Here is a 26,946-nt window from a genome sequence, read left to right as displayed (position 1 = left end):
GAGATGTAAGTGGACCAATGGTCTTTATCCCCGGATGTACTTAAGAGTTGAGTACTTAGGGACTTCCTTCGTGGGTGGGACTCTGCCCATGGAGGGAACCTATATCTTGCTCTGAAGTCTTGGTCAAGTTCGGGATGTAGACTTCATCGTTGATTGGCTTGTGTCTGTGACCTCATTGACTCTATTTAAGTTCGAAACCAGGTGCACCCTTCCCTTTTTTCCCTTTTCTCCTTCCTCTTTCCACCTGGAGTCTGGACTGGGAAGTCGATACTAAGGTATGTGCAGGAGGTCATAGGGTAGATGTGATTTACGGGAATAAAATTTAAGATTGCTGCTCATTTAAACTCTCCGGTGCTCTGTTAGGCTTCAACTACTTTCCATGAGATAGTAGCCAGAGGATTCTGAAAACCTCAAAATAGAGGTGAGATTGATGATATTATATTTACCAGATTTTCTCTGATAGACCTAGGAATAAGGACAGATTAGCATTAGTTAGGGAGAGGAAAATAAAACCCTAACAAGTGAAATTGTGGTTGTTTGAGATTCTCCCTGGGGGAGATGCCAGCATGGCACACTGTGGAACCTGGACTTAGGTTTTCATTCTCTGAGGTCAATGTCTCAATGTCCTCAAAGTCTAGGACTTATCTTTCCTAGATAAGAGCCAGCAGCTCTGGTGGGAACTTTTGGCCACCAAATAAATATTAATTACCCTAAAGCTCTACTATACTACAGACTAAGTATTTTCTAAAAAATATTAACAGTATTTAATTTTTCTAAATATTTTAAAAGATAGTTTTCAACATTCACCCCTACAAAACCTTATGTTCCAAATTTTTCTCCCTTTCTTCTCCCTACTTAGGACAGCAAGGAACTTAATATAGGTCAAACCACATGATAACTATTAGCAAAGGGGATTATAGATCATTCAAGGAGAGGGAGGGGTAGTATAGAGTAATGGGTGGAATTTGGAATCTGAAGGAACTGGCTTCAAATCTTGTTTCTGTTTCCCAATCTGGAATGAGGGTGTGTGTGGAATTGAGAACCTCTAAGATTCTAAAGCTATAATCCAGTGAAAGAGATAGCATTCCTGGCCTTCTTGTAGGGCCCACTTTGTACAATAAAGTGAGTAAAATAATCATGTCCCCACGAGGTTTTGTGGCAAAGAATTCTTGATTTATCAGTTGGTTTCTACCCTTGAAAAAGGACTAGGACATTTTTGCGTTTAAGAAAACAAAAGTTCATCCTTAGGAAAACTAGCTTTTCAATGGGACCAGAGAGCTCTCTTGGTCTCAATTTCTCCTTTCTGCCTAGAGATACTTACTCCCTTATGTATTGCCCTAGGCTCATTCTCCAAGAACCAACTTATAAGAATTGTGAACTTAGAAGAAATACAAAAATTCAAGTAGTCTAACCTTTTCCATTATACAGATGGAGAAACTGAAACTAGAGTATGTTGCTCAAGGTCATGTAGATAGCTAGTGGAAAAGCCAGGATTAGAACTGGTTTATATGTTTTATCTATATTTCTCTTATCTCTCCAACTAGATTATAAGCCTCTTGAGGATCTGTATTGTATCTTCTGCCTCCTTAAAATCTAGAGCAGTAAAAGCTGCACAGTTGGCACTTAGGAATGATATTGTTAATGGGCTGATATTAATGGAGTTTTTTCTGGAGTTGATTTCCTCTGGCTCATCACCAGGTTAGCTGCAGGATGGTCAGACTTTGGCATGTACCATGCTATTTCATAGGTGGAAAATTTTACAGTGTATCCATGGATTCCTTGAGTACTAAAGGAAAGATTAACAGAAAGTTTTTAAAACTAGTTTGATTCTTGGAAAGAAAAGTTTATATTTATCACCCACCTTTATTCATGGTGAATGAGATGAGGTGAGATCTTTCAAGACAGTTGTGAAAATCGAGTAAGGCTTCATCTACTTCAGAGTTTGAGTAGGCCTAAAGGACTCTGAAGTTTAATCAAAGGGCATTGCCTTCCCCTCCTATGATATCATCTCCCTATTTCATCCAAATATGGGCAACTATGTACTTATTGGTCAAGTTCAATTTCATGGGTAGATCTCCAGTTTAGAATGTAAGACTCTCAGCCAATGAGGATGAGGGTCAGTGGTGGGAGGGGGCGTTTTGCCTTAGGGATTAAAGATGCTGTCCTGCCCACAGGAGGCGCTTCCTCTCTTCGATAGTCTACTCGAAGAGTGGGACGCCCTTCTCGCGAGAATGTACAATAAACTTTGCTTTTCTCTAGAGCTCTCTCCAGCTTTTTTATTAAATGGTGACCCCTCACCATTTCCATACCACACAATGGAAAGGTGGTTGTTCATGGGGAGGTTGGTCTGCATTGTATGCTCCTAGATTTATCTAAAAGATTCCTTAGAGATCCCCATGTGCAACTCACTCATTTTAGGAAACCAAAGCACAGAAAGATTAAATAATCTGCATGGGGTCAAACAACTAGCAGGATTGGAATACAGTTATTTTTAATTCTAAATCTAAAACTGTATTTACTAGGCCACCTAAGCTGGCAAGTGGCCAAGCCAGAGTGAGTCAGCATAAATGAAAAACAAGGAAGCAAAAGATTTTTTGTGATTCATTTGAAGCTTTGGTTTAAGTTCCTGATAAGAACAAAACCTTCCTTTCTTCTCCCTTCCCCATTTTAACCTTTCACTGCATTGCTATGACTTCCAAGGAGGATTTGGCATTCTTAATACCCTGCTGCATGAGACTAGGACCCTATAGAGAGTGAGAAATCATAGTAGCACCATAAGAATAAAAACCAAATCTCTATATAAGAAAGTTTAATTTAATAGTGGTGAGTATATAAAGAATATCTTGCAGGGATAAATAATTTAAGGCTTAGTGTCAGAAATAACAACAACCCAACAACCTCCTCTATCTTTAAAGAGAGAACTAATGGGCTCTAAGGCAATTGTGTAATTTTCTTACTTTTTTGATAAATGGCTAATATTGAGGTGTTTTACATTTCATATGTATAAAATCAGTTACATATTTCATATGACCTCATATAATAGCAAGAACAATTCCCCAAAGGTACTTAGGGGTAGGATGGGAGGAAGGGAGAGAATTTGGAACTCAATTTAAAAAGAAAAGAATGTTTAAAATAAATTTTTTATATATATATATATATGCACGTATATATGTATGTATATATGCATATATATGTGTATGTATATATATATATATATATATATATATATATATATATATAAATGTATATACACATATGTATATATGTAGGTATTTGTCCAAGTTGTAGTGGGGAATCTTTTTCAAATATGGAATGAATTTAATACATGTGGAGTCTCCTTCCAACTCTGTAATTCTGGGATTCAGTGCAAGTGAGAAGACCTAGGAGACAATTGCGATAATCGGGGTAGTGAGTCTTTACTACTCTGATGACAGTGGGACTAGTGAAGAAACAAGAGGTGTGAGAGATAGAGGTAGAACCAAAAGGAAGTCATATCTGTTTGAAATATGAAGATCTAAAGAGAATGCAGAATCAGAACAGAGAGGATACTCAGCAAAAATGATGGTTATGATCATAAAAAGGTCAATCAAGCATTTATTAAGCAACTATTACATAATTAATATATAATGTTAGATATTAGAGATTAAAAGACAGAAACAAAATAGCCTCTGCCCAACAACCTGTTGATATGGACTAGAGAAAACAACATGTAACTAAATGGGTTCATACATGGTAGAAACAAGTAAAAAGTAGATAATCTTAGAGGGGAAGTTTCAAATGACCCATGCATCTCAAACTCAACATGGCCAAAACTGAGCTCATTTTCTTTTCTCCAAAACTGTTTCTCTTCCAGACTTCCACTTTACTATCACGCACATCATATATTCAATTCATTGCCAAATCTATTTTATGTTAATAACATATCTTATGTGTACTCTGTTCTTTTAACTCAAAAGTTACCTCCTTCTGATATTATTGTTCATAAGAAATGATGAACAGGTTGATTTTAGAAAAGTCTAGAAATATGTACATGACTGATGCTGAGTGAAGTGAACATAACCAAGAGAATATTATACACAGCAACAACAAGATTATGTAATGATCAACTCTGATGGACTTTTTAGCAATGAGATGATTCGAGGCAATTCTAGTAAACTTGTGATGGAAAATGTCATCTGCATTCAGAGAGAGAACTATGGAGAGTGAATGTGGGGGCAGCTAGGTGGCACAGTGGCTAGAGCACCAGCCTTGAATTCAGGAGGCCCTGAGTTCAAATCTGATCTCAGACACTTAACACTTCCTAGCTGTGTGACCCTGGGCAAGTCACTTAACCCCAACCTCAGGAAAAACCCAACAACAATTAAAGAAACCTATAACTTATATCAGATTGCTTACTGTTTAGGGGAGAGGAGAGGTGAGAGAAAGGGGGAGAAAAATATGGAACACAAAGTTTTACAAAAATGAATGTTGATATTTAACATGTATTGATCTACCTGCTATCTGGGAGAGGGGAAAAATTGGAACAAAAGGTTTTACACATGTCAATGCTGAAAAATTACCCATGCATATGTCTTGTAAATAAAAAGCTATAATTAAAAAAATGAATGTTGAAAACTATCTTTACATGCATTGCTATTCAATTCAATTTAATGCAAAACAAAACAAAAAAGTTACTCAGAGGATCAAATAAAATGAGCATGTAGGATATTTTATAAAAACAAAATGCTAAATAAATTATTAATTATTATCTTCAAAAAAACTTATCTTCTTAATTCAAGCTCTCCATCACTCTTTACCTGATTTATTATAATTGCCTTCTGTTGCCTTAATTCAAATCTCTTCCCACTTGAACCTCTCCTCTATATAGCTGCCAAAATGATTTTTCTAAAGCATAGGATTTGCTGTATCACTCACTTTTCAAAAAATCCAAGAGCTCTCCATTATCTCCAGAACCACATAAAAAATCCTCTGATATTTTAAGGCTATTCACAACCTAACATCTTCCTTCTTTTTTACTCTTCTCACAGCAATACATGTCTCTGTGCACTCTAGTATCAAGCACTAGCATCATATCTCCTATTTCTTACCTGGGATGGACAGCTAGCTAGCATAGCAGATAAATGGAATCTGAAGAAGACCTGAGTTCAGATCTGGTCTCAGACACTTATTAACTATCTGACCTTGGGCAAGTCACTGACCCCTGTTTGCTTCAGTTTCTTCATCTGTAAAATGACCTGGAGAAGGAAATGGCAAACTACTCTAGTATCTTTGCCAAGAAAACCCCATGAAGAATCATGAAGAGTCAGACATGACTGAAATGGTTAAACAACACACAGGATACTCTACCACCCAATCTCTCTGATTACACTGGCTGTCCCCCATGCCTTAAATATTCTCTCTCATCTCTGCTTTGTGACACACCTGACACACTCAGCTCAAATATAATCTTCTACAGGAAGCTTTACTGCTCTCTACAGTCACTTGAGCCTTCTCCTCTAATATTACCTCAGTTCTATTCAATTTCTATAATGTATATATACTTACATGTTGTCAATTATATTAGTACAAAAGCTTCTTGAAAGTAAAGGCAGGAGCGGCTAGGTGGTACAGTAGTTAGAGCATCATCCCTGAAATCAGAGGGATCTAGGTTCAAATCTGGCCTCAGATAGCTAACACTTTCTAGCTGTGTGACCCTGGGTAAGTCACTTAACCCCAATTGTCCCCCCCAAAAAAAGAAAAAAGTAAAGGCAATTTTTATATGTTCTTTGTTTACATCCCAATGCATGGGGATTATGTACCAGTGCCTGGTATATAAGTATTTAATGAATGCTTGTTAACTAATTGATAGAGATGAAAAGCAATATTAATAATGAAACCCCATAGTAGGAGCAATTTCATAAAATATCAATGAAATATAGGCTGGTTCTTCCTTAAAAAATATTGAAACCATCTTTCAAACTTATTTGCTGCAGGTACTAATGTCATGGACCACTGGCAAAGCTTGCTAGAAGCTTAGGTACAAAGAAGTCAGGGCACAAGAAACAGTCTGGATCTTCCCCTAGGCTTCTGACCAAATGACCATCAGGTCCAGCCCAAGCACAGAAAAATTGCACTCAGATGGGTCCATGTTGTATACTTGCTGAATATCCTTTCCTTGCTTTGAATGTCCTTTGCCTGCTATAACTGATCAGTCAGTAATCATTTATTAAGCTCCTACTATGTGCCAGCATTACCCCCCCCCATCCTCTTGTTGGGACTGCTCCATTTTGGGGGAGTTGCTGTAAGCTGGCATTATTAAATATTTGGAGGCCCTTGAATTTGTGAACATATAAATATATTGAATTCTGGGGTGTTGCCATTATTGAAATATTTTCTCCCATGCCTGGTGCCAAACCTGAATCTTCCCTGTGGCCACAAAGCAGTTGAGACCTTGTCTTTTGCATGGGACATTATAGGACCAAGGAGGGATTAGATAGTATCAAAGCACCATCCACACAGTTGTCAGAAAACAACTCTTTGTGTCCATGATACCCTATCTGTCCTTGAAGAAAAATAGTAGCTCTAATAAAGTTATTCAACCCGATGCATTGGTCTTATAACCTTAATTACTTGAGTGATGGGAATTAGGAGTGTGGCAGGAGGTGCTTTGGGACAATTATTTCATTTTATATATTTGAAACTATTTGTTCTTTAACTATTTGCTTGTCACCAAATACTTTTGATTTTAAGTACACTTGGGGAGCTGTTCTTGCTATTATTTGAGGTCATCTGATATCCATAGATTGTAGAGGGCTGAAACTCCAAAAAGGTATGCTCGAATCAGATAGCTTACCCATTCGATATGAGACAATGACACCATTAGCATATATTTGGATAAATGGCTCTTCTCACTGTTGGTGCTTGCTGAATGTTTGGTGTTCAGATGACCATAGGCAAGGATTGGAGGGGGAGGGACAGAGGCCAGAGTCACTTAGAGGCAGGATGAGGAGGAGAGAGGCTGGAAATTCTGGACTCCAGAATCCAGGAGAGATCTTTGGCAAGCCAAAGGCTTGCCTGCCTCCTTCACTTCTTCCCCTAAAGATCAAGGATTTTAATTCATTCTGACTCTGGCTGACCCTGAAGCCCTCTAGGGAGCTAGCCCATACTTTACAAGAGACTGTTTTTGTTTTTTCAATGAAAGGGAAGAAGAGATTTAGTGCATAAGGCCTCAAGAGCATCACTGTAAATAGTTTTAACCCAAAAGTAAGAAAGTGCTTGGTTACTGATACATGTGAAAAACATTGTAAACCTGAAAGCATTAGGAAAACATCAACTATCATTATTGTTGCTGTTGTAATCACCATTTTACACAAGAGGAAACAGAGATTAAGTTACTTAACTATGATCACAGAGTCCATGTCAAGCTGAACTCAAAAAAAGTCTTCTGACTAATTCCAGGTTGGTTTTTTTTTTTTTTTTTTTTTTTTGTAAACCTCCAAGAAAAGTGAATCTAAAGACACTTTTCAATACTTTCTAATGGGTAGTTTTTAAATAGTCAACATAAATATTACCAGATGGGCAGTTATCTACAAAGGAAATATTTAGTCTGTAGGATCACTGCACCTGCCACAAGAATAGAATGATACATTCTGAAACTTTGCACTGAATCCAGGAGCTAAAAAGAATAGCATTGGCAAGGGTTCATAAATCTAAGTGTCTCGAAGTAATTCATGCTGCCAGTTTCAGTAGCTCCCACAGCAGGAGGACACCCCCATGGGAGGATGGGGGAGGACACTGCCACAATGGAGTCTAGGAGTCTGATGTTTTCATTGTAGTTCTTTGAGTTACTGATCTGGAAATTCTAGTTTTCCCTGTAGAATTTAATATAGTTTATCCTGAGGACCAAAATGGGGGCTGACTATAGGCAGAAACCCTATCTAAATCCCTTTTTGTGACATTTTTTCCATTCTGACCCACTTTGGTGAATCTCTGCCTTACAATTCACACTGAAGATGAACCTAACACTGGGGGGAAATATACTGAGCTTTTGAAATAGGGAATATTTATAAGGGGGAGAGGATTTAAAATGCTACTTCTTTAGGGGAAGAGAATTCCTCAGACTGGAATTTAAAGCCACTGGTTAATGAAGTCCTTCTTATCCCAGCCCTAAAGAAGAGAATAATTTTGAGCTAGTAAATGCAAGTAATTCAGTTCAGTAGAAACATTAGTCTGATTAAAAGATCTAGATTCAAATCCTGACTCAATCTTCTAGGGGTACTTAAATTTAGTGGTAGAAGAGACTTCAGAGACTACTTAATCTAACCCTTCATTTCTAAGGAAATAGATCCAGTGACCAGTGCAAGGAAATGATCAAGACAAGATTTGAATTAAGATATTCTCAAGCCCACACATAACACCCCCCCCATGGACACCATGTTGTCCTCTGGAGTAACTTGGACAAACTCCCTTAGGAAACTTCCCTTCCTTGCTCTATAAAATGAGCCTTAAAGGATTCAAAAGAGCAAATAATCCCCCACTTATTTGTAGCTGACTTAGTCTAATGTACTTTTGTTCTCATATTTGAATTTTGCTCTATCATATATGGAAATTGAATTCTAACAAAATAAAGTCACACTGTAGATGTGACTCTGGGATTTTAAGTCTATTCCATATTTTAGCAGCTTTGGCCCCAAATTAGCAGAAATCAGGAAAATATATCTTTTAATAACAGAGAGTGGAATATATTTGTGAGACTGTCAGATTCAAAGAGCACTGAGAGAAAGATCCACATGCCTGGTTTTAGCTTTAATTTGACCATTGATTTACCAGGTGGATCTTGGGCAAGTTACTTTTGCGTGTCATATTTTTCCATCTGTCAATATTGATAATCCTTGACATTTCTATTCACAAGATTGTTTTATATGTCAAGTAAAATCAAATGAATTGCAAAAGTTCTTTGAAGACTATAAAGGTACAGTACAAGTGGCACATTGGCTAGAGTGCCAGGCCTGAATTTAGGAAGGCCCTTTTTCCTAGATTCAAATCTGGCCTCAGACATTCAGTAGCTATGTGACAATTTATTTAACCTTATTTGCTTCTCTTTCTTCATCTGTAAAATAAACTAGGAAAGGAAATGGCAAATCACTCCAGTATCTCTGCCTAGAAAACGCCAACTGACTTCATGAAGTCACTGAAATGACTGAACAACAATAACAAGTATAAGGGATTATAATTGATAATATTGTTCATATTCAGGACCCACAGAATTTCAGTAAAAGTAAGGAAGACCTTGATTAGAGACTGAGATATCCAAAATCCTTACTCTCTTTCCTCTTCCCTTCTGTTTGACTCTCATGGGAATTTTTGTATAAAAGAGTTCATCAAAACCAAACTTCTGTCTCAAAAAGAAAACAGAATTTGCTTCTGTTTTTTTATTTCCCCCGCCCCTTTATTTGACAAGACGGTGAAATAGTCCCTTGGGAAAGGATTATTGTTTAATAGTTTTGATTAAGCAGTGCCAAGACTATATGAACTATTGTGCTGATTATAGCTAAGGGAAAATTCTCCCATCATTTGCAATTTTTCTGATTATTTCCTCAAAATTCCAGACAATGTAAACAGTGTGACTTTATTTATATATTATGTGTATGTATTACATTTATTATATTAATGTATATTATATTTATATTAATTTTATTTCCTTGCAACTGAGATGCCTTATAGCTTCATAAAGCCATAGAATTTGGAACTGAGAAAATTCTTAGGCTAATTGGTCCAATCTCCTCATTTTTACAAATAAACAAACTGAGTCCCAGAGAGTCAAAGTAACCCAAAGCCACATAGTTCCATTAGGGGCAAAACTGAGACTAAAACACATTTCTTGGTTTTTTAGAGCATTTAATCATTCTCAAATACATATGATTAATGATTGCTAAAGTTCTAGTTGAATTTAGGGAGAGCAAAGAGGTTATAACATTTAAGAAAAAAAAATTCCCCTACATGACCAACCCTAATTGTTTAACTTGCTCCTTCCTTCTGCCTTTCCCAGGACAATTATTTCTTTGAGGTCTAACTTAAATTCCCTTTCATTCCTCTCTCCATAGATACAGTGCTCCAATGAAATGTCTTCAAATCCCATTCCAGCCTCTCAAGAACCACATAATATATAACTTAATTATAGACTAGAATTGTTTTTGAATTGTTTTCTAGAATAGACTTTCACTCTCCAACTAGACTTTTGGGCACAGAGTTAATTGCTTTTAATTCTCCATAGTATAAGCATAGAGCTAGGTGGTAAAGACTAAAACCAGCATGCAGACTGGTCAAAAAATAAGGTTTCTTTCCTAGCACTTGACCTTTCACACCTGACCCAGTGTCCAGCAGTCTTTTTCATGATAAATTTTGAAGGCACTGGCTGATTTTAATTTAATACTAATGCGTAAGAAATGAAGATGATTCTGTACCTTAAGTTTTTGTTTGTTCATTTTTCCATCCAATTGGGGTTAAGAGCCTTGTCAAGGATCACATAACTACTAAGAGCCAAGTGTCTGAGGTCAAATTTGTATTCAGGTCCATTTGATGCCAGATGCTCTAACTAGCTACCCCCTACCTTAACTTTTAATTGCTGGTTTATCTACCATATTGAAGTCAAATGATATCATACATGTTTTTAATAGTCACATCTTTTATGTTTTCTAATGTATTTCAATAAAATCCAAAATTTGTCATCACAATTTTTCATGAAAATGTTAGAAGACAATCTTTAATATTTTTGAACATTATTTTAAAGTTTCTTTTTAAAAAATAGTCTAGGTTTGATTAGGTTGCCCTCTGCTTATTGTAAACTTTAAAAAAAAAAACAAAAAAAAAACGATTGCTATTAGAACTTTGATTTAGAGTATAAACTGTGAGCACTGTTTTGTTTTGTTTTTCTTCCCAGATTATTTTTAGCTTCCGAATACAATCCTTCCTATGCAACAACAGCAACAATAAAATTCAGTTCTGCACATATATATGGTACCTAGGATATACTATAAGATATTTAATATGTATGGGAATGCCTGCCATCTAGGGGAGGGGGTGGAGGGAAGGAGGGGAAAAATTTGGAACAGAAGGGAGTACAAGGGATAATGTTGTAAAAAAAAAAAAAAATACCTATGAATATGTACTGTCAAACAAAATGTTATAATTATAAAAATTAATTTAAAAAATAAAAAAAAAGAACTTTGATTTCATTGGTGTAAAATATTCCCTAATGAAGAAACTCCCTTTAGCAATTCAGGTCAGTATTTTTGCTATCGTTTGTTGTCTTTAGCTTTCTAGAACACTGAGTAGTTCTTGACTTGCTTTGTATCACAACAATTATGTGTCAGAGGTGAAATGAAACTCTAGTTTAAGAAGTCATCTTGAGATGGCTCAGAAGCTAGATCTTTATCCACTATGTCACACTGTTTATATAAAATTTCTTTTTTAATTTTTAATTTTATTAAAAAAAAACAGAATAAGAAAAAAAAAAGAAAAGCAACAAAACAATATAAAAGAATATATTGTGATGTGTCCAGCAAAACATCAGGAAGGATTCAAAATATATAACAACAAATTACCATTCAAGAAAAAATATATATACATTAGTAAAAGAAATTATATTCATAATTTTCCATCTTTTCTTTACTTCTTTGTAAATTGTTCTTTTGTTCTTTGCTGTGTACCTTTTTTACTTTATCCTTTTTTTCCCCTTCCATACTCCCACCATAGCCAAGCAAGCTATATTTAAGAAAGGATAGAGGGCAGCTGGGTGGCCCGGTGGATAGAGCACCATCCTTGAATTCAGACATAACCCCCTACTTACACACGCATCTTTCCTATCCTTGCTGACCCTTTGCTTTAATTCTGCTCCTTAACTTGCCTTGCTGTTACTTAACCTCCTCTGACCCATGAATCTCTCTCTTGTCTTCTTTAATAAAAAATTTAAATTCACATTTGGTTGACAGAAAGTCTTAAAAATCTGCAAGTTTGTTGAATGTTCTTTCTTTTTCTCATTCAATATTATGGATAATTTGCTGGATATGATATTTTTGGCCATAGGATTAATTCTTTTGATTTTTGGTAGCTATTATTCCAGGATCTGCAGTCTTTTATTGTGGCTACTGATAAATCCTATACAATTCTAATTGTAGCTCCAGAGTATTTAAATTGTTTTTTTCCCCTTGTTTCTTGCAAAATTTTCTCTTTGATCTGGGGATTTCAAAGTTTGGCAATAATATTTCTATGTGGTTTCCACATAGGGTGTCATTGATTTAGATCAGTAGATTTTTTTCCATTTCTACTTTCCCCTCATGTTCTATCACTCCAGGACAGTTTTCTTGCATTATTGTGTCAAGGTTCTTTTTTGGTCACAATTTCCAGGTAGTCCATTTATTCTTATATTTTCTCTTTTGATCTCTTCTTCAGATCTATTGTTTTTCTTATTAAATGTTTCATATTCTCTTCTATTTTTTCATTCTTTATAACCTGTTTTGTTATTTTTGGGCCTCATGACTTCACTGCTTCCCCTTGCCCAATTCTAATTTTCAAAGTGTTATTTTCATCTTTGAGACTCTGTATCTCCTTTTCTAGATGGTTAACTTTTTTTTTTTCATAATCTTGTTTTTCTTGGAGGGTTTATTTTTATTTTTTGGTGTTTCCTCCATGTCTCTCATTTGACTGTTAAGGTTTTTTTTGATGTTCCCAATCAGCTGAGGTTCCCTTAGTCATCTGAGACTCTAACACTAACTCACAGTCCAATACTGAAGGTTAAAGTATCTGTAGTTCCAGCTGAGGCTCCCAGCTATCCCCAGGGCTTTCCCACTTGGCGTTTCTGAAGAGCTAATCTGGAGGTGTTTGCACTTCATAGGGATTAATCCCTAGCCTGGGATCTTTCTTTGGATCTTTTGAGTTTTACCTGGAGTACCACCGTTCTGCCCCAAGTCTTCTTGATTTTTCACCAGTGAATGTTTTCCTTGAGGCACAAATTTGTTCTATGTGTGTGGGAAATCTGGAGAGCTTGAAATTCACCAACAAGTACTGCACCATCTTTCCAGGATCTTTCCTTTTTTTATTTTCCTATCTACTCTTGCTATTAAAATTTATGCTGTTTATTTATTTATTTATTTTATTCATTCCATTATTTATTTATTTAGTTATTTTTATTATTATTTATTAATTTAAGAAATAGATTTTTTTTTTAATTTTAGCAAAGAAAAAGATGAAATTTCTTTTCCAAAATTGGTATTTTAAAATCAATGTGGAAAACTTTTTTTTCAAAATGATATTATAGAATATGAATGAAAAATTCTATGAAAATCATTAAGCTCAGGAGCTGCTTTACTTATGAAAAGAAAATTTTGTGCATATTTTAATGTTAATAGTAGTTTTAAGACAAGCTGACATAGAGAAAAAAGCACTGGATTAAAATCACAGAACTTAGATCCAAATCTTTTCTTTCTTAGAGACTACCCTTGTGACTCTAAGCAGCTAGGGGATGCTATAATGCATAGAGCTCCAGGCCTGGAGTCAGAAAGACTCCAGATTTCCTTTTCAAATTTGTCTTCTGTACTTCCTAGCTATGTGACCCTGGGCAAGTCACTTAACCCAATTTACCTCAGTTTTCTGATTTGTAAAATGAACTGAAGAAAGAAATAGCAAACCACTGTAGTATTTCTGCCAAGAAAACCTTAAATGGGGTTATGAAGAACAAGGCTGAAATAACTCAAGAACAAGTGTGACTATAGGCAAATCATTTCATCACTTAAAACTTCAATTTTCATCATCCATAAAATGAAGAAGGCAGATGAAATTTAAGTTCTCTCTTCTAATTCAAAATCCTGGTTTAGTGATAATTACAAAAATTCTTACTTTCTGCAAGTGGATCTTTTCTGTAGATCTCTACTTACAGCAATTTTAATGTAATGCAAATTTCCTTTACCCACCCACTTCACTTAGTCTGTATAACAAAAGCATAAACAAAATAAAGCCTTTATGCAAGTCATAAAATGTACCAAAATGCAGACATATTGAATACTGAGACATGATAATAAATAAACAGAATTATGAAATGAAAGGAAAGTTAATGATAAAGTATGCATAGTGCCATACAGTAAAGTGAACATAGATACACTTAGTCTTTATTACTGGTAGTTAGCCATTTAACTTTTAAAATACTATCATTTTCCTCATATATCTGAGAGTAGAAAACAACATTAACTTCAACTAATCCTTCAAAATGCTTCATATAAAGTCAAATTTATGAAATGCAAAGTTACATAAAATAAGAAGTACCTGTACTCTTAAAATGCCATTTCAAAAATAATCTTAAATAGTATTTATAATTTATTATTTTTTTCTTTTAAGTTGGCTTTTATTTTTAAATACTTTTGATTTACAAGTGTTAATACATTTACATTTGTAAATAAATTTATAAAATACATATGTATCATAAATTTACAAAAAATTTCTGTGGTTTCCATACACATACTCAATAGTTCAGAACATGATTAGTATCTAATAGGGCTTTTTTTCCTCCCACCCTTAGTGTACTAAATGGATTTTTCTTCTCTTCTTGGCTTGCAAAAGGAGAATCTCCAGTCATGGCTAACGGCACTCTTTTCTCTGGAAAATATCAGGTTTTCAAAGCCTGTGGAGGAAAGATCAGAAAGGACAGAAGATCCCCCTTCTCAGGATTACAAAAATCAGTACTGGGACTGCTTGGAGAATTTTAATATCAGCTCTCAAGAAAACTTGAGTTTAGAGTGAACTATGCAGCATCTCAGTGACCACAAGATAGTTAAATATAGCCTGTTGTCTCAAAGACCCTGAAACCAGCATGCAGATTTGCAAATATTTCTAGATATGTCTTATTTTTCATCATCCCTCCCCCTATATTTGGGCCATGATTGTCAATGATATCCTTTCTTGTTAGATTTATCAACATGTAGAATTGAAGAATAATAATTGGTTCTTACAGTATTATTTCTATTCTCCTACAAAAACTATTTGAAAATAAAGCATGGAAGAAGACTTGGCCTTACACATAGACATAGTATAATAATACTGTTGTGACTTATGGGACCCTGAAAAAAATCTCCCTTGCCTCTAGATGCCTCTTTTACCTACTAACTGTGCGGAATGGAGAGATAAAGTGAAGAACTATATTTTTTTTAATTATTTCTGTCTCTGTGACCTGCATAAGTACGATGTGTACAAGCCAATATTTACTTAAATTTCAGATATATTTACTTAATTAGAAATGATGACATTTATCCTTGTTCAATGTTATCAATATTTAGATTATTAAATGCTGTCAACTCAGTAATCTGAAGTTTGAAGATCTGACTGATGATTCCTCTCAGAATCAGGGAAATAAAGCATCCCATTCTAATCTGCCTTTGGCACCAATGTTTAACATTCAATCAGGGGAGAGGGCACATATTTCTCAATGCTCCCCAATTTATGATGTAATCCTTTGTAACAGAAACCTTCCATTCCAATCTCTCCAAATGGCAACAACCAATTAGATGTCTCCCCCTCCCCTTCTCAATACTCTCTTCCTTGTAATGTAATCTCTTGTATAAAAGCTATGTATCTTTACTACTTCTTTAGCCCTCCATCCTCCGGAGGGCTTTTAGAGGACAAAACATTTTGTTCCACAGACTACAAATGAAGCAAGACCTTGAGATGGTCTGGTAAGTAAAAGAAAAGCAACTTTCCCCTCTGCTTTCCCCTATAAGAGAAAATAGTAGCATATTTAAATGGATGGTTAAGTAATTTATGAAAAGTCCTATCTTGAGAACAGGTTTTGGTCAATGGAAAGCATATAGGGCCTATGCAGTGGAAGAAGAAGATGGAATCGCTCAAAGAAGAGATAACATGATCATAAAGGGGGGTATGGAAAGGAGGAAAAAAAAATTATCGAATACCTACTATGTTCCAGGCATTGTGCTAAGAGTCTTTACAAATATTACCTCAATTGAATCTCACAACAACCTTGTGTGGTCAGTGCTATTATTGTCTCTATTTTTCAGATCCTAACAGGCAGAGAGTAATTTATTCAGGATCACAAAGCTAGTAAATATCTGAGAAAGGATTTGAAGTCAGTTCTTCATGCTTCCAGGTCCAGGTTTTAACCCCATGCCACCTAGCTGCCTACAAATGGAAATACAAGCTATATTAACATTTTGCCAGGATAGCTGGAAAAGACTGTCTTAGAAATGGATTATAAGGTAGTTCCTGATTCTAAGAATCTGCCCACGATTGGATTATTAATGCTATTTCCTTAAGTTTGTAGGATTTTTTTTTTAAATAAAAAAAAAAAAAAGACTAGCATTCACCTACTCATTTTTATTTTGTCATTTGGTAGCAAATGATTTTCCAAATGAGTGGTTCTCTAATGAATTAGCATCCATATTAGGGGGAAGAAAAGAGCCCATACATAAATTCTTAGTTATCAAAATGGAATTTATTAAAGGATATTCATTACAGTCCACATGGGCTTCAGGAGGGCTTAATAAGAGATTGAAATATCTGAATTAAATTTAATTTATGTAGTTGCGGGTGAATAGCAATTGTCAATATGATTTTCTTAGATTCTCTTTTTTTTATAAAGGAAGTCTCATCTTTCACATGTACTGATCAGATTTTCCTATATTCCCAAAGGTTCAAGTGTAGTGATTAGTGGATAAGCAAAGGCATATATCTCTTATCTCTGCTCCTTAATCCCTCCTTGTATCTTTTGTTGTTCTTGTTTGATCTCTTCCATGGTTGTCCATCTGGGGTTTTCTTGGCAAAGATCCTAGAATGGTTTGTCATTTCTTTCTCCAGTTCATTTTACAGATAAGGAAAAATATAGTTAAGTGACTTGCCCAGGGTCTCATAGTGGTAAGTATCAGAAGTAGGATTTGAACTTAGGAAGAAAAGTCTTCCTGCCTCCAAATCCAGCACTCTATCTACCATACTATGTGCCTGCCCTTGATGTCTTTAAATACTGTAGTTCTTTGAGGGACAAAGAAGGGAGAAAGGGAAAAAGGAAAAACATCTGTAATTCTCATGGCTTATGTTTGAGTTGATCTTCAGAGCAAATGGGATTTTCGTTCTCATGGTCCTGCTTAAATTTTGGAAATAGGTGTGCTGATGAAGTCCTTGGTATTATTTCATCTCAGTTGAGTTCTTTATCCTTTTATTCCTCCCTGATTGATTCTTTACCACATTCACCATAGCAACTGTTCCAAACTTCTGTCCTCATGCCTCCCATAGCAACAGTCTTGGCTGAGGACTTTCTCTTATAAGCTGCTTTAAAAATTGAAGCTGTTCTTTGTGAGTTCCCTCTACTCCCTTTCTGATCATATTGCATCCCTCTGATAAAATATCCACTATCTTCTATTTTACTCTAGTTTCTGATGAAGAAAGAGGTAGCCTTCTCATTGCCAAAGCAATCCCTTTATAGTGTGTTTGATCCCATCTCTTCCTATTTTCACTAACAGATTGTTTCCACTATCATCCTTCCCTCTAATCTTCAATCTTTCTCTTATCTACTAGCATTTTTTCTGCTGCCTAAAAAAGTCTATTTCTTTCCAGTCCTTAAGAAATCCTCATTAGATACTACTAGCTATTGCCCTATTTATGATTCTATATCTTATCCTTGCTAGCCCAACATTTCTCCTTTCTTTCTCAGGTAAATTTTCTTCATTTTTTTTTTCAAGTAACATACATTTACTTTCTGTCCCTTTTATAAGCCTCTATTAAAAAAAAAAAAAAAAGAAAAAAGAAAAGAAAAAGAAAACCCTCATCACAAATATGCATAGGCAAGCAAAACAAATTCCTATATTTCCCATATGATTCCCATGATTCCCATATCTCATTTTACATAATCAGTTTACTGTTATCTCTGTTAGCAAGTAGGTATCATTCTTCATCATTGGTCTTCTGGAATCATAATTGATCTTGAATTGATCAGAGTTTTTAAGTCTTTTAAAATTTTTTGTTTTATCAACTTTTATTTATTTTGCATTATTTTCCTGGTTCTGCTCATTTTACTTGACTCTGTTTATACAAATCTTAGATTTATCTGAAACATTCATCATTTCTTAGCGCACAAGGGTATTATGTTACATTTATGGATTGTAATTTGTTTAATCATTGACTAATTTATTGGTACTCCCTTAACTTCTAGCTTTTTGCCATCACAAAAAAAAGTACTTTAAACATTTTTGTACATATGAGTAATTTACCTCTTTTAATCTTTTTGGAGTATCTCTTTAGTAGTATCTCTGGGTCAAAAGATAGACACAGTTTAATGATTTTGAAGCATAGTTACAAATTGCTCTCCAGAATGGATGTATCAATGTGCTTATTTTTTCTAAATCTCCCTCACCATTTGTGACTTTCCTTTTTTTGGTTGTTGTTAACTTTGCCAAATTGATGTATATGATGCAGAATCTCAAAGTTGTTTTAATTTATATTTTTCCACCTGTTGCAGATGTGGAGGATTTCTTCGTAAATGATAGCTTGGATTTCTTCCTCTGCAGTCTGTTTTTATCTTTTGGTTATCAATTGGGAAATGGTTCTTTAAAAATTTAAATTAATTCCTCATTTGCCTTGGAAATGAGACTTTTATCCAGGAATTCTGATGCAGAGCTTTTCTCCTCTTAATTGTTTCTCTTCTAAATTTGTCTGCATTTCTTTTATTTGTGCAAAATCTTTTCATTTTATATAATCATAATTTTCCAATTTTTCTTCTGTGATTTTCTCTATCCCCTCTTTGGTCATGAATCCTTCTCCTAACCATTGATCTGAAAGTAAATTTCTTCCTTATTATTTTAATTTGTTTCTACTGTGACTTTTGATATCTAATTCATTTATTCATTTTAGGTTAATCATGGTATAGGTGTGAGGCATTCTTCTAAATCTTATCTTTTGTCATATTGCATTTTATATTGAGTCTTTGTTCCAATTACTGGGAACTTTGAGTTTAATGACATTGGGTTACAAGTTTCATTTGTTTCTTTATCCTGTATAGCTCTAGTTTATCTGGTTGACTTCTCTTCATCAGTAACAAATTATTTTGATGATTGTTACTTTGTAGTATAGTGTGAGATGGTTCTGCTAGGCTTTCTTCCTTCCCATTTTTTTAAACATTCCCCTTAAGATCCTTAATCATTTCTTCTTCCACATGCTCTCTCAGTTAAATTCCTTGAGAAAAACCATCAACATATGGTGCCTCCCCTTCCCTAACCTTCTGCAATATGACTTCTAACCTCTTCATTCAATTGAAACAGTTCTCTCCAAAGTGCCCTGATTTCTAAATTGCTAAATCTAGTGGCCTCTTTTCTTTCTTTCTTCTTGCTTTCTCTATAATTTAATATTGTCCATCACACTCTTCTCCTGGATACTCTGTTCTCTTTGGATTTCATGAAACTGTTCTTTCTTGATTTTCTTCTTTCCTGTCTGACTGCTCTTTTCCAGTTTTTTTTTTTTTTTTTTTTTTTTTCTGGATCTTCAGCTATACCACATCCAATACTTGGTGCTATATCCCAAGACTCTAGTTTGGGTCTTCTCTTTTTTCTCCATATTTTTCTAATGGTAAGCTCAATAACTTCCATGAATTCAATTATCATCTCTATGCAAATGATTTTACAGATTTATATATGCATTCCCAATATTTCTCCAGCACTCCTCTACAACTAACTTCTTATCAAGCATTTCAAACTAGATATGTCATAATCATTTCAAATGCAATTAGAATCTGAAATTAAAATCATTCTCTTTCTCCTCAAGACTATCCTCTTCCAAACTTTCCTTTTACTTTTAAGGAAATCACTATTCTTCTAATGATCCAGATTTACATCTTTAATATCAACCATAACTCTCTCTCACTCATCCCCCCAACTAATTGCCAAATCTCCAAAATATTTTTAATCCATTTCTTTTTTTCTATTCACACAATTACTACCCTAGTATCACCTTATTGCCTCTTGGCTTCCTTCCTCAAGTTCCCTCCCTACTCTAGTCCATTCTCCACAAAACTACTAAAGTTATTTACCCAAAAAACAGGTCTGATTATATCACTTCTTATTCATTATAATTCAGTAGCTCCCTGTTGCCTTTGGAATCAAATACAACTTTTCCTTTTGCATGTAAAATGTTTTACAACCTGTATCCTTCCTATTTTCCCTGTCTTTTAAAATATTAATCCTTTCTATGAACTCTATGGTCCCAAAATAAAGTCCTTCTTGTTATAACCCATACATGGTGTTCTATCTCCCATTTTCATGCCTTTACATTTCAGGTATGGGAGACAGTATGGAATATATCCCATGCCTAAAAATGTTCTCCCTCCTAATCTCTACCTCTTATAGTCCATGGCTTCTTTTAATACTTAGCTCAAGCTCTACTTTGTGCAGGAGACCTTTCCTGATCCCCTAACTATTAGTACTTCTTTAATGTTACTGGGTATTCATCCTATATGTATCTCATTTATACCTATATATGTACCTGTTTTCTCATTCCATTACAATGTAACTTTCTTCAGAGTAGCAATTACTTTTATTTTGTATCTATAGCCCAGTTCTTATCATAAATTCAAATAAATTAATTGCTTAGCAACTGTATGTTAATTGATTGATCCCTGAAAGAGGTGGCCATTAGCTCATAATGAACTTTATGGCAAAACCAAAAAAAAAAACAAAAAAAAAACAAAGGCACCATAATTTATTTATTTTGTGACTTTCTAATATAATCCAACTCTCCTACTTCTGTTTATAAGTTTTTCCCTGTTCCAATCCATATTCCATTTAATCATTCCTCTATCACTCTCTAAATTCCAGTGGCTGCCTAGTGGTTCCAGGATCAAATACAAAATGCTGTTTCAAAGCCTTTCACAATATAGTCCCTTCTTACCTTTCTGGTATATTTACATCTTATGTCTCTACATGAACTTTTGATCTGATGACACTGGTCTCCAAGTTAGTCATTGAACAAGACACTTCATTTTCCACTCCCAGTATTTTCTTCGGCTTTCCTCCCTGCCTGAAATGTTCTCCCTTGTGAGAACCATGATTCCAGAGAGTAATATATATTATCTCATTAACTTTCAAAAGAGTGTGAGGAAGTTGGATCATGAGCACACACACACACATAATACACACACATGGAAACAACATGTTACATGATATGATCTGTATATATGCATGCGAATATATGCCCTATAAAGAATCATCAATATTTAGGAAAGTAAAATGAGATTATCTTAAGCACTTTGTAGAAGGACTTTTCATTTTACAAGAAGGTTTTTTTTTTTTTTTTTTTGCAGATTTCTCCTTCAACATCAAATTTTAGATATATACAACAATATTCAATATATGAAATTTGAATTTGCACATAGTTTTTCAGCATTTCATCCATTGCATAAAATAGGACATAGGAACATCCTTCTATAAGACTGGTTTTAATGAGCTATTAGTGTTATATTAATTCCACATATAATTATTCTATATCTAGGGATAAGATTTAGCCTATGTATATGTGTATACATATTATATGTATATCCATTTCATTTATTATTAATTTCATGTATTACATGTGTATTTGTATATTTAATTATACACATTATATGTCTATATATAATTAATTTCCCACATAATTATTATATTTCTAGGAATATGATTTTTACCTAGGTATTTGCATATTTTATATATGATTTGGCCCATGCAAGTAAGTGTATATAATATAGAATATGTTATTTATGTTTATATAATATATTATTATTTTATATAACATATTTATGTAGAATTATATATCATATGTAATATATTTTATTTAAACCATATAACACATATAAGAAGTCATTTATAATATACATAGATCAAAAGAGATCCCTAGAAATAAAATAATTATATAAGAAATTAACAAAATACCAATAGCCCACTAATACTAATTTTAAAGAAAAATGCTCCTATTTCCTATTTTATGTAAGTGATGTAAAAAGTTATGTATAAATGGAAATATCCTATGTTGAATACCATATTATATGTTTAAAACTTGCTGCAAAGATGCAAAACTGCAAAGAATCCTCTTGTAAAATGAAAAGTCCCTCTAGAAAAGGAATATATTCATACATACACAGAGATTCATATATACACACATATTTACATAGTCTATATCATATAATATGTATGTGTAAATATATATTACATGAATGTATACTGTATAGTGTACATATGCATATATGTGTATAAGTGTGTGTAAATCTATCTAAATTACATTACCTACTCTTCTAGTATCTAGTTTCCTTTCAGGAGCACACTTACATACATGTAAATAGCATGTATTATGATGTGATCTGTGTACATACACAAATATACATATGCGTACTATATGATATCATTTGTGTATATGTGGTTGGACTCAGTGTCCTCTACACTCCCTTACAGATTAAGATCTCTGATCCTATCCTAAAGTGGAATGGACTTCTTAGAAGATAGTAATTTTCCCTTAACTAGAGGTATTCTAGTAAATTTTGGATGATTATTTTCTTGAAGGGACTCAGTAGAAGAGTGGATTTCTCATGATTGTCCATTCCAACTCTGAGATTCTGTGATTGTCTAACTTACTCAGAATTGCACAGCCAGCAAATGAAGGAAACACAAGTTGAATTCAGATTATTTTATTCCCAAATCTACAACTTTTTTTCATTCCACAATGCTGTGATTTTGGCCTTAGTGATGTTTTTCCTGCTGGAATTTCTTCTCTCTTTTTCCTTTTTGCCTATGTTGTCTATCTTTCAAAGATATTGCAATTTAATTTTTTTTTACATGAAAGGGTGGGAAAAGGTAAAAAGCATTCTATTGAGATCTACTCTACCATGGACACTTTTCATGATTTCTTTTTCTCTTGAATTAATTTTGAACTAATTGGCCATATTATTCAATCAACAAAATTGTAAGGAAAGTAAGAATATTATATTACATACTAGCCTATTATCTAATATTCTAAGTTATTTGTTATATCACTTTATTATATGATGTATATAATCCATTATTATTCATTGTTTCATGAAGGTTAATTTTCTTTTTCTGAATTTAATTTTCTCATAAGAGAACTTAATCTTATATTTTTCTTATATATTCCATAGGAACTAATAGAGTGCTATGTATATTGCAGGTGCCCAATTAATATTTTAATTAATTGAAGGAAATTTGTGGAATAATTACAACCTTAAGGTTCTAAAACCAAGGCAGCTTGGATGGATAAAATTAAATAGGTGAAACCATATTTAGAAATAAGAGATAGACTAATGGAACTTTCAAAGTACATTTCTTCTTCAGGTTCTTAGGATTTAAAGTTTTAGTGACAGATGAGTCATGTTACTATTCCATTACTAATTCTTACCCTCATTATTGACTGACTAATGAACCAGTTTTTCCAGATTTTTAAATATTAGAGGAATTGCCCCACATTAGGTTTGTGGTGTTTATTATCTCATCCTTGTGAGGCTAAAGAAACCCTGCCCTTGCATTTTTGGAGAAAGGGAGAAAGGGGCAAGATTAGAGTGACAGTATGGGTGTGGATAGAGCTAGGTAAGAAAATACTTTACTGGAGACATCAGAATGCAGTGAATCCAGCATCTGGAAAACCACTCTCCCTGAGACTAAAGGTAAAATGGTTGGGTATTTTTCTTAAACTTTTTCTTTCATTAACTCTAAGTAGCTAATAGATCTTACCATTCTGGACATCATTTGAGGGGGATATTCTATTAAATGAATTCAAATTTGGACCCATTAATAAAAAGTGTTCCTAGTAGAGTCTTTTGCAATTTAAATAAATTTTGGACCTATGAGCTATCCCAGATGTAATACCCACCTGAGAGACTGAGATAGATTGATACATGACTGAGCCATACAAATTACTAAGAAGACTTAGGCAAGAAATTAGGAAGGAAAATGTTAGGGCTCAAACATAATTGCCAAATAAATCATCTAAGTTCCAATAATCTTGTGATAAAGAGAGCCATCTACACTCAGAGAGAGGAGAATGGACAACAACCCATTTGTGGAGTATCTGAGGTCCATAGATTATTATAAGGAAAATGGAGTATTGTAGATATAGTTTCTTCATTATTAGTGATGGGTTTAGAACACTGCAACTCTATTTTTCTTGGTGATTCATGAGGTTGAGGTACTGATATCTCAAAACTTTTATGTATTGCACTGTGGTGATAACCAAGTTAGCCTCTTCATGAGAAATCCCCAGCATCCTTAGTTCAAGGCAATTCCTCATTCTGATTCATCTTACTTAACAACTTAGAAATACTTGTATTCAGTAAATCAATAAATAAGTATTTATTGAAAGTATGTCATGTGCTTAGCATTTTACTAGACCATATGGAATCTACAGAAAAATGGAAACACTTAAAAATTAGGAAGTTCTTTGCTAAATTACTATCTCTTTCATTCATCCCTCTTTTTCTCTCATCTTTTATTTATGTTTTTTTTTTTTTTTTTTTTTTTAAGAAAGGATTGATTTAGAACTAGAGGGCTTATACCCCCTTCTAATTTTAAAACCCAAAGAGTCTTTAACTGTTAACTTCAAATAACTACAATCTATCTGAAGAAACAAGACTAACATGTGAAAGGATGAATGAATTGTATAATGTAGAAATATGATAGCAAATGTTATATTAAATATTATAAGAATTCAGAGAGAGGGAGATTATTGATGGCCAAAGTAATCAGGTAATGGGAGAAGAAGTCATTCTTCAGCTGAGCTTTGAAGAGTACAGATTCTAAATAGATGCAGAGGTTGGGAGAAGTCATTATTCACTCTTTTCCTACACTAAAATTTTTCTCTTCTCTTTTTTTAATAAGTTATTTTATGGCTTTGGGGATCTTTTGCTTTCATCAAATTACCAAGAAAACCCTAGGACTTGGTTAGCTTAATTTTCATTTTTGCTTACCTTCTAATTCTTTTTCTTTCTCTCAGAAACTAACTGTTAGGTGTACCTTATCACAAACAGTACACTAGGAGTCTGTATCAGCATGGAGAATTGAACTGGTGCCCCTACCAAAAATTATTTATCCCCACTTGCATTTTTGTAAGGGTACAAATATGTTTAGATACTTTTTTTCACAGATTTTTTCTTTATGTTATCCAATCACCTTTGTTCACATATATTTGGGATCTCATTCCCCTGGTCCTGTTTGCCAGCCTTATGTATTGAAAAAAATTCATTTTATTGATATTCCTCTTTTATACTACAAATATTTTTTGTCTTTTCCCCTTCTAATTGATCACCATTTCCTTTTTTTTTTTGCTACCAAAAAACTATTTTTTGTTACCACCAAAACTATTATGAATATTTGATATAGATTTTATATATACATAAATGCAAATTGATTTATAGATAGATTGATATGCAGAGAGAGAGAGAGAGAGAGAGCTCTTTGACTTCTTTGGAGGTATAACCCCAATTATAGCAGCAATGAATCAAAGAAAATGGTCAGTTTCATGACTTTTACTGAACAATTCCAAATTGTATTACAGAATGTGTGGATCAACTCACAATTCTCCCCCAAGCATATTTTTTTAAATGTTTCTATCTTTTGATTTCAATCTTTATTTTCTAAAATATCCCTCTAATTCCCCTTTCCCATCAAACCATACCTTATAGGAATTTTTTTAAAAAGAAGGAAAATCAGTTCAGCACAATTAACCAACATGTCAATCAAGTCCAATAGTGGAAGTAGTGCTCCACACCCATAAGTCCCCACTTCAGTAGAGAAGGGAGGAATGTATTTTGCTTTAAGGCCAAACTTGATCATTATAATTGGATTTATTTGTTTCATTACTTTTTTGTTGCTGGCTTTCTTTTTTTCATTTATATTATTATTATCATTTTTATATTGTTTTCCTGGTTCTTCTTGCTTCACCTTTGCATTAGTTCATATGTCTTCCTATGCATCTCTATTCTTCATAATAATTTTCTTACTAGCATAGTGTTGGGATACATATTTTGAATGTAATAAGTGGTCTATCTATCCATCCATCATCTATCTATCTATCTTTACCTACAGAATTCTATTCCATTCCATTCATAAATCACAATTTGTTTACCAATTTCCTCATCAATAGGTTTTTGCTTCAATTCTAATTTTTTTTTACTACTTCAAGAAGTGCTTCTATATAAGAGATATTTAATTGCAAAGATTTTTTTCCCTATTTAATGACTTCTTGCTTTCATCTGACTGCACTGGTTTTGTTAATGTAGAAACTTTTGATTTTCTATAACCAAAATTATCAATTTTCTCTTTTTATGACCCAGCTTGGAATTGAACTTTGAAAATGCCTATATGTGAATTTCTACAATGTATTTCCCTGTCCACTACTGCCTCCATCACTTGATTTTCCAGTTTGTTGCTAAGCCATTAACATCTCTGCTTGCTCTTGACTTCCTTTACTGCATTTTGATTCTATTTCTGAACAGCTGGGTACTTCTTTATTCTCTCCTGCTTTTACCTAGCTTAAATAACTGTTTACTAAAAAATGAATACATTGTTTTACATTCCCTTCAGTACAGTTTCCCAACAATTAGCATACATTACCATGAATTTCTTAGAGCTATGATATTTGATTGCTATGTTAGAGATATGAAGTATAAGGCCCATTCAATGTGGTAATTGAGTTTGTTCCTAGCTACTAAAAATCTTGTTTATTTAAATTCATCTCATCTTTTCCTTAACACTTTAATCATGTCACTTTAATAGCCAAACCTTTGCTAGCTTCCCTTTGCCTATAGGATTAAATCAAAATTTTTACTTTGCCTGGCAGTGATCACTGGAAAGTAAGGAAATAAGCAGGTGATTGGCATCTGCTATGTGTCAGCACACAGACACTTGCACAAATATTATCTCATTTGATCCTCACAACAACTCTGTGATATAG

At 33.9% G+C, this 26,946-nt stretch overlaps 1 protein-coding gene across 3 annotated transcripts in view; it reads left to right on the top strand.

Moving 5' to 3' along the window:
• Positions 1-253: 253 nt before the first annotated feature.
• Positions 254-26,946, top strand: part of RBP2 (retinol binding protein 2) — a 51,905-nt gene continuing 25,212 nt past the window's right edge. The window contains exon 1 of one of the 3 annotated variants that reach the window (XM_074301660.1): positions 254-275. The gene's annotated coding sequence lies outside the window, so the exon portion shown is untranslated. Of the gene's footprint in view, positions 276-15,567; positions 15,699-23,506; positions 23,663-26,946 lie in introns of those variants that run through there. The other 2 variants (XM_074301658.1, XM_074301657.1) reach the window with 2 other exon arrangements.

The sequence above is a fragment of the Sminthopsis crassicaudata genome, chromosome 3 (genome assembly GCF_048593235.1).
Source record: "Sminthopsis crassicaudata isolate SCR6 chromosome 3, ASM4859323v1, whole genome shotgun sequence".
Classification (NCBI taxonomy): domain Eukaryota; kingdom Metazoa; phylum Chordata; class Mammalia; order Dasyuromorphia; family Dasyuridae; genus Sminthopsis; species Sminthopsis crassicaudata.
Note: the sequence above shows the minus strand (reverse complement) of the source record. Positions and strands in the feature narration are given on the sequence as shown.